This window comes from Castor canadensis, chromosome 7 (assembly GCF_047511655.1).
Source record: "Castor canadensis chromosome 7, mCasCan1.hap1v2, whole genome shotgun sequence".
Lineage (NCBI taxonomy): Eukaryota > Metazoa > Chordata > Mammalia > Rodentia > Castoridae > Castor > Castor canadensis.
Genome location: NC_133392.1, coordinates 155,373,836 through 155,381,447, shown reverse-complemented (window position 1 = coordinate 155,381,447; position 7,612 = coordinate 155,373,836). Strand labels below are relative to the sequence as shown.

Below are 7,612 nucleotides of genomic sequence, written 5' to 3'. Positions count from 1 at the left end.
ATCTAGAGCCAACTTGTGGCTTCAATCAACAAACAAGTGTAGGTCCATCATGGATATCAGTTGATATTTTCCTTAACATTAAAAAGTGGGAGCCAACCAATGGTGGCTCATGTCTGTAAACCCAGCTCCTTTGAGGCAGAGATCAGGAGGATTAAAGTTCAAGGCCTGTCTAGCAAAAAGTTTACGAGATCCCATTTCAACTAGTAACAAGCTTGGGCAGAGTAGGGCACACCTGTCATCCTAGCTATGCAGAAAGCACAAATAGGAAGATGGAGGTCCAGGCCAGCCTGGGCATAAAAGTGAGACCTTGTTCAAAAAATAAGTAAAGCAAAAAGGACTAGGGGAATGGCTCAAGTGCCTGTCTAGCAAAAGCACTGGGTTTGAATCCAGCACCAAAAAAAAAAATAGTGGGAACTAAAGCCCATTATCTTATGTACACTTTGAACCCTGAAGTCTAAAAGTGTCACTCTGCACACAGACTACAGTCTGCACTAGCAAGACCCTGCTCTTCCTTTGTTTTCTTGCTGTTCTAGGAGACGCTAGCTGAGGCAAATGCTTGATTGTCCTCCATAGGAATATGTCCCCAAAGACCCAATCAGTTCTTGAGAGGGAGGAACTACCTGGCAGTTTGCGTCCTAGGATTCTTACACTTCTTAGCCTGAGGACTCTATTTTGATGTCTCCACCAATCCTGGTCTGTTTGATTGTGACCCTAACCAAGCTTCTGTGTGGAAAGGCCCTCTGTAAAGCAGACTTTCACTTCTCAATAAATTCTAGCTTTGGAGAGCTGGCGGAGTGGCTCAAGTGGTACCTGAGTTCAAACTCCAGTGCTGCCAAAAAAAAAAAAAAAAAATTCTAGCTTTGGGGCTGGTGGAGTGGCTCAAGTGGTAGAGCATCTGCCTAACAAGCATGAGGCCCTGAGTTCAAACCCCAGTACCACCAAAAATAATTCCAATTTTGCCTTCCCACTTTGAGACATTGACAAAACTCTGACAATGAGTCCCCTTTCCAAAGGCACCCACAAGCTCAGCTTCATCTAGGAGCTGATTGCACAGGCCTTATTTAAGGGGTCATCAATTGACAGGAGCAAAACAGAAAACAGCAAAGACATACGTCAGAACTTCACTAGCACATCACTGATGTGACACTTTGCTGAGTCAGATCATGGTTTTTAGATCTGGGAAGAGTATTTCCTTAATTTTTTGTATTATTCACAATGTAATGACTTCAGGCATGACACACTTTTAAGTTTAATCTGCACTGTCTGCCTTTTCTCCATTTCTCTCTATGTCTACACAATCAACAAAACAGTCAATCAAACCCTGATCTGTAGCAGTGCCAATTTCTCTGGTGTAAATATTCCTACCTTGGCCAATTCTAAGCTACCAGCATGAGGCCGCTGAACCCAGAGTTGGGAATTCCCGTGGGATAGCGCTCCATTAGGTAACTTGGACAGACAGAGTAGGGGAGGATCCCGACAGCACGAATAAGTGATAAAATGATTCAGAAGCCATGAGTTTGCTTTATTCCTCTTTTTCATATAATCTCTTCATTAGTTTATATCACTTAATAGTTCATGGTGGCTACATTTAACATTCCACTTACAAGATTCCTGAAAATGTAACAACTGGCTCTTATGAGCTGATGAGCTCCAGTACACCACTGGGATGACTACAAAGAGGTACTGGAGACTTTTGGGGTGACGGATATGTTCTGTATGTTCGTTGTAGAAGCAGCTACATGTAGACTGTATAAATTTCTCAATATATATAGAACTATATATATATATATATATATATATATATATATATATATATATACAAATCTTACCATATATATGTTTTACTCAAATAAACCTAAAAGTGGGGGAGATACTAGGTAATTCACAAACTCTCCTGTTACCAAAGACTCAGTCTTGGAGGCTGGGCTAGCACTCAGGGTTGCTTCAGTGAAGAGGCTTCCACCACTGTCCCCCAGCACGGAAAAGATGGCAAAGCTACCAGAGACACCAGGGATGCCCCTGCTGGGACCCATCACTGCTACCTTTAGTATCCCCTCCCCACGCTCCAGCAAGCTCATCAGCACCGAGCCTGCTCTGTGCTTCTTCCAAGTGGAAATCCCGTGCTGTATCTGATCCGTCAGGCTAGGTCACATGGCATGCTCTAGCTGCAAGGGAGGCTGGGAAAGTGAATTCCAGATTTCCATATTAGGGGAGCAGTAGGAAAAGGTTCACAGAAGTTGGGCAGCCACAGGAACATGCAAATTATCCCCTTTGATGACCAGAAGTTACATCACCAGCACATGACCCCTGACACCAGCAATGGTGTTATCCCAGCTTTGATCAGTGAGCCTGGCTGGCACTGGTGCTCTGTATGCACATGTACCCTCAGCTACTCACATGGGACAGGTTGGGGGGAGGGCCTCCTAGAGGAGCTTACTGTCAGATCAGAAGGCCTGGTTGCCCACCTTGTAGGACCATGCAAATCCAACTGACATTGGGGTAACTGTGACATGAAGGGTTGCAGAAGCTTGACAGTGAGGTCCCCAGGGTCTGTGGAGGAAACAGAGGCTTCCCAGAGAAGGAGATATTTGAATGGAACTTTGAAAAATGAGAAGTGGGCAGTGTAGTGGCTCATGCCTGTAATCTTAGCTTCTTGGGAGGCAGAGATCTGAAGGATCGTGGTTCAAGGCCAGCCTGAGCAAAAAGGTAGTGAGATCTCATCTCAACCAATAAAAGTTGGGTCTGGTGGCAGGCACCTGTCACCCCAGCTATGCAGGAAGCATAAATAGGAGGACCGTAGTCCAGGTTTGCCAGAGCATAGGCAGGAGACCCTATTTGGAAAACTAAAGACGAAAGGCCTGGGGATCTGTCCAGCAGGGGTGAGGCCCTGATTTCAAACTCTGATACCATCAAAAAAGAAAAAAATAACAAAAGTGGGAAAAAATTCAGATGAAGACACCAAAGAAAGAGGGCACCTCGGAAGGAGGACACGGCAGAATTGGGGCAGGACTGCGATTGTCGCTAAGGGATTTGGTGGTGTGAAAATGTAGGCGGTGTCCCTCAAAATCCCTGACCATGACTTCTAGGTGAGAGGTATGTGTTACGGGTAAATGAGGCCTGTTGCAGCTGTTCCATGAATGGGGAAGTGGGGATAAAGGCAAACGATGGAGGGGTGAATTCAGCTATGATATATCCTAAGAACTTTGGTAAGTGTCACAATGTACCCCCAGCACAACAATAAAAAAATCAAACAACAAAAAAGAAACACATCTGATGGTGTGGCAACGCGCATTACGCACTTGCCTGCACGAAGTAAGTTTCATAAGGCAGTGCCTCCCCTTCTGCGCGCCATGGGATGTTTTCTGTCTTCGTTCACCGTATTCATTATGGTGTGCTTTTTTTTTTTTTTTCAGATGATAGCCATTATTTGTTATGTTGATTTTATGACTTTGGGTCACGACTTACAGTTTGAAAGTCACAGATGCTAGAACTAGACAAATGGGACCAGAATCTGGGGTGGGGCTGTGGAGGGCTTTGAACCCCAAACCACCACATTTGGACCTTCTCTGCAGGTTCCTGAGGACTGTGGAGTGGTGGGATGTGTGTCACTTAATACACAGTGCACAGTTCCGCTTCTAGCACACAGCCCAGAGAACCCCCGACTGAGATGCCCAAAGGGCTGTGAAGGAAGGTGTTTCCCACAGCACACTTCTCACTGGGAAAGCCAGAAACAACTAAATGTGACTCAGGATGCAGCACTGAAAAGGAACAGGATGGGTCTCTGTTGTGGGGAGATGTCCCAGGCATGGGGGGGGCGGTACAAAAGCAACCCGAGGACCAGGTGTGCGGTCATTTTCAGTCTTGGAGAAAACCCACCTGTAGCTGTACACTTGTATGCATGGATGCCTTTTTAAAAAGATTTAGAAGGAAATCCTGACACCTGCCACAACAGGGACAGATCTTGAGGACAGTGTATTAGGAGAAAGAAGCCAGGCATGGCTGGTCGCCAGTAATCCTAGCTACTTGGGAGGCTCAGATTGGGAGGACTGAAGTTCAAGGCCAGCCTAGACAAATAGTTTATGAGACCTCATCTCCAAAATAACCATAGTAAAGTGGAGGTGTCGCTCAAGTGAAGGAGCACCTGTTTGCAAGCACAGAGTCCTGAGTTCAAATCCCAGTCCCACTAAAAAAATGGCCAAGTTGGCAAGTTTTGATGAATATTTACACACACACACACACACACACGCACACTGTGGAAAAGCTCTATATAACCACAGGTGGGGAGGGACTCAAGGCCTCCCCATCTATTCTCCATGCATCTGCATGCTTTTCCACTTTTGCAATGAGTACTTAGTCTTGAACAGCTCATGTTATTTTAAAACCTGATTTAAAAATATATATGGCCAGGAACAGTGGTTCACATCCATAATCCCAGCCACTTAGGAGGCAGAGATCAGGAGAATCAAGGTTTGAGGCCAGCGTGGCCAAAAAGTTATCGAGAACCCATCTCAACCAACAAGAAAGTGTGGTGGTGTGTGCCTGTAATCTCAGCTATATGAGAAGCTTAAATGGAAGGATTGTGGTCCAGACCAGCCCTGGGCAAAAACATGAGACGATGTTTGAAAAATAAAGCAAAAATGGCTGGGGGTATGGCTCGAGTGGTACAGCGCCTGGCTGGCAAGAGTACTGAGTTCAAACCCCAGTACTGCCAAAAAGTACATCTGTGTGTGCTTATGTGTGTGTGCAATTCAAAGTGGTCCCGAAGTAGAGCGAGTTAGTAGGCATGAGGGAGGTCTGCGGAGTGGACGGGCTTGGCCACAGCTGTGGGTGAAGGTTGTTGGGGTTTCTAGTAGCCTTTGGAAGGAGGAGATATAACCCATTGCAATAAGCATGGAGGACTCTGGGAATCCAGAGAAGGTGCCTAACCTTCTTCCAGAGGGCCTCCTGGAAGAAGTGACTGGAGCAGGACCAGAGCATAAGGACTGAAGATATGGGCCAATGCCAGTCGCAGCTGTAAGTCATTACGATGAGACACTGAGGCACCGTGTTTTGCCAGAGCCTGGACCCCCAAGCACCCTCATGGCTGCGGGTTGAGGGAGGAGGGTTAGGCTAGGTTGGGGGCTTCCCACACACACATGTGGTTCCTGTCCTGTTTCCTCCCCAGAAATTGAGGGTAGGGCACCTTGGGAGCGGTTATGCAAATCACCTCACAAGGATGGCGCTCATTACTTTTCAGACCCTTCTGTTGCTACACCGGGCTGGAAGTGGGGGTGGGGGCAATGAACACTGGGTCTGCTTCGCCTTCCTCCCCTTCCCCCAGCCGCAGCTTGGAGGAGAAAGGAAAACATCTCTCCCTGATCCCCCAACCCTAATCACATCTGGTTCTCATTGGGCCTGTTTGGTTCCAATCATCTCACTTCCTGCTACCATCTCTGGGCTCCCTAAACGACCCCATACCCCCAGCTGTAGGAGCAGCCCCTTCCCTCAGTCTTCAGCAAGTGCCACCCAGTTGGGTCCCTGACAGCCTGTGGGTCTCACCTTGGTCTCCACCATACATCTCTCTGGCCCCCAAATGTGTCTCCTGACCTTTGCTCTGGTCACCCCTCGGCTTGGGTTGCCCTAGGCTTTCATACTGCCCACCACCACCTTCCACCTCCCACCCAGATCTCCAGGAACTCCACCTTCCTCTTTACCTGGTCCCCTGCTCCATGGGAGGACCATTTAGGGTCCACACTGCACAGGGCTTCTGCCTCCCACCAGTCTCCCAAGGAGGCCTCCTCACCCTGGAAGTAGGAGGGAGAGGATGGCTGTCTACTTGGAGGGTGTTCCCATCCAAAGAAGAAGGGCCCAAGGTCACTTGGGACAGAGCAGGGATAGATTGGGGTGGGGTATCAGGGAAAAAAATAATGAGACAAGAGGAAAATGGGGAAGTCTGTGCCCAGAGAGCAGGGACCTGAGGCACCTCCCATGTGGATCCAGAGAAATGATGGAAGGGAAGTAAGAGCTTTCTCTCTGCTCCCACTTTGAGCTTGGAGACTGGGAGTATGGCTGTCTCCAGCATGGGATGGTGCCTGCAGCCCTGGCAGGGATTGCAGCCCAGTCAGGTGACACACATTCTGTCCCACTTGTCTCTTATTGTCACTAATCCCTAACATGAGGACTTACCCATGAAGGAATCGCTGCTCTAAGGGAGTAAAGTGTGCCTCCTCCTTTCATCATCACAGCAACCCCAGGAAGGGGCTGCTTCAGTTCTTAGCAACCCCATTACAGGTAAGAAAACAATGGTTCTCATCCTAGCTTCTTGGGAGCACAAGGTTGGGAGGACCACGATTCCACGATTCCAGGTCAGTCCAGGCAAAAAGTTCTTGAGAGGTCATCTCAACCAAAAACTGGGCATGGTGCTGCTAGCCTGACATCTCAGCACAGACAGGAAATGTAAAATAGGGGGACTGTGGTCCAGGCCGGCCTGGGCATAAAATTAAGACCCTATCTCCAAAATCACCAAAACAAAAAGGGCTGGAGGTGTGGCTCAAGCGGTAGAGTAGCTGACTCTCAAGCAAGACGCCCTGGGTTCAAACCCCAGGGCTGCCAACAACAACTGCTAGAAAAGGTTGAGTACCTGACTCATACATTGGTAAGTAGCAGAGCCAGGAGCCTCTGGGCTCTGCCTATCCCTCTGTTCAAAGGCCTGAGGTCCCCCAGAAAGCTGGGGTTGATTTTACCACCACCCCATCCCACCATTGGACTAGACTCTGGACTGGGAGGTCCTCGACAGTGGGAACAGGGGCAGGGTCCACCTGTGTCTCCTAACAACCAGGACAAGACTCATTTCCAGGTTTTTTTTTACTGAGCACTACCTGGGAGCAATGAACTGAGCCTCTGTGAGCCTCAGGCCCCTTGTCTGGAGCAGTGTGGATCAACAGAAACAAAGTGAACCACATTTGTCATTTTAAATTTCCTTTTAGCCACATTTAAAGGAGTAAAAAGGACCAGGTGAAATGAATTTTAATAACATACTTTTTTTAACCCAGTAGCACCCAATGTTATCACTTCAGTGTGTAATCAGTGTAGAAATGATTAATGAGCTAGGTTGCATTATTTTGTCTGCCCAAAGTCTGAGCAATCCTGGGTGTACCTTAACCTTAGGGGATGCCTCATTCAACTGGCCTCAGGAGTGGTACCAGGTATGGCAGAATGACTCTAGACCGGAAGGCTCTGACAAGGTGTGTGAGCGCCCAACTCCAGGTCTGGTGTGCAGTGGGACCATATGCAGGTCCCTGCCTGGCAGAACTCCCCATTTCTTCCTAGTAGGCCCTGCTTAGAGTCATCTGCCAACCGGGAGTTGAGTCCTGGTGCTGGAAGCAGGACCCAGGCCCTGCTGGCTTTCTGGGAAGGAGGAGAAGATGGGGAAGAGCAGGTTGGGGCCGTGAGGAGGGAGCTGCTGCCGCCACCACCGCCTGGCACAGGGACAGGGTTTGTTTGCACCTCTTTGAAGCCGGGAGATGAAAGCAGGGCCCACATGGCTGCCTTTGATTCTCTCCTCCCTGGGCCCCCACGCAGCTGCAGCCGGGCCAGCGCCCAGCCCTTTACTGCCCCAGGGGGCCAGAGGGAC

At 48.7% G+C, this 7,612-nt stretch overlaps 1 non-coding gene across 1 annotated transcript; it reads left to right on the top strand.

The window, feature by feature from the left end:
- Nucleotides 1-868: 868 nt before the first annotated feature.
- On the top strand, nt 869-941 carry Trnav-aac (transfer RNA valine (anticodon AAC)). Its single transcript has one exon. It is a non-coding gene; the product is annotated as a tRNA-Val (tRNA).
- The last annotated feature ends 6,671 nt before the right edge of the window (nt 942-7,612 follow it).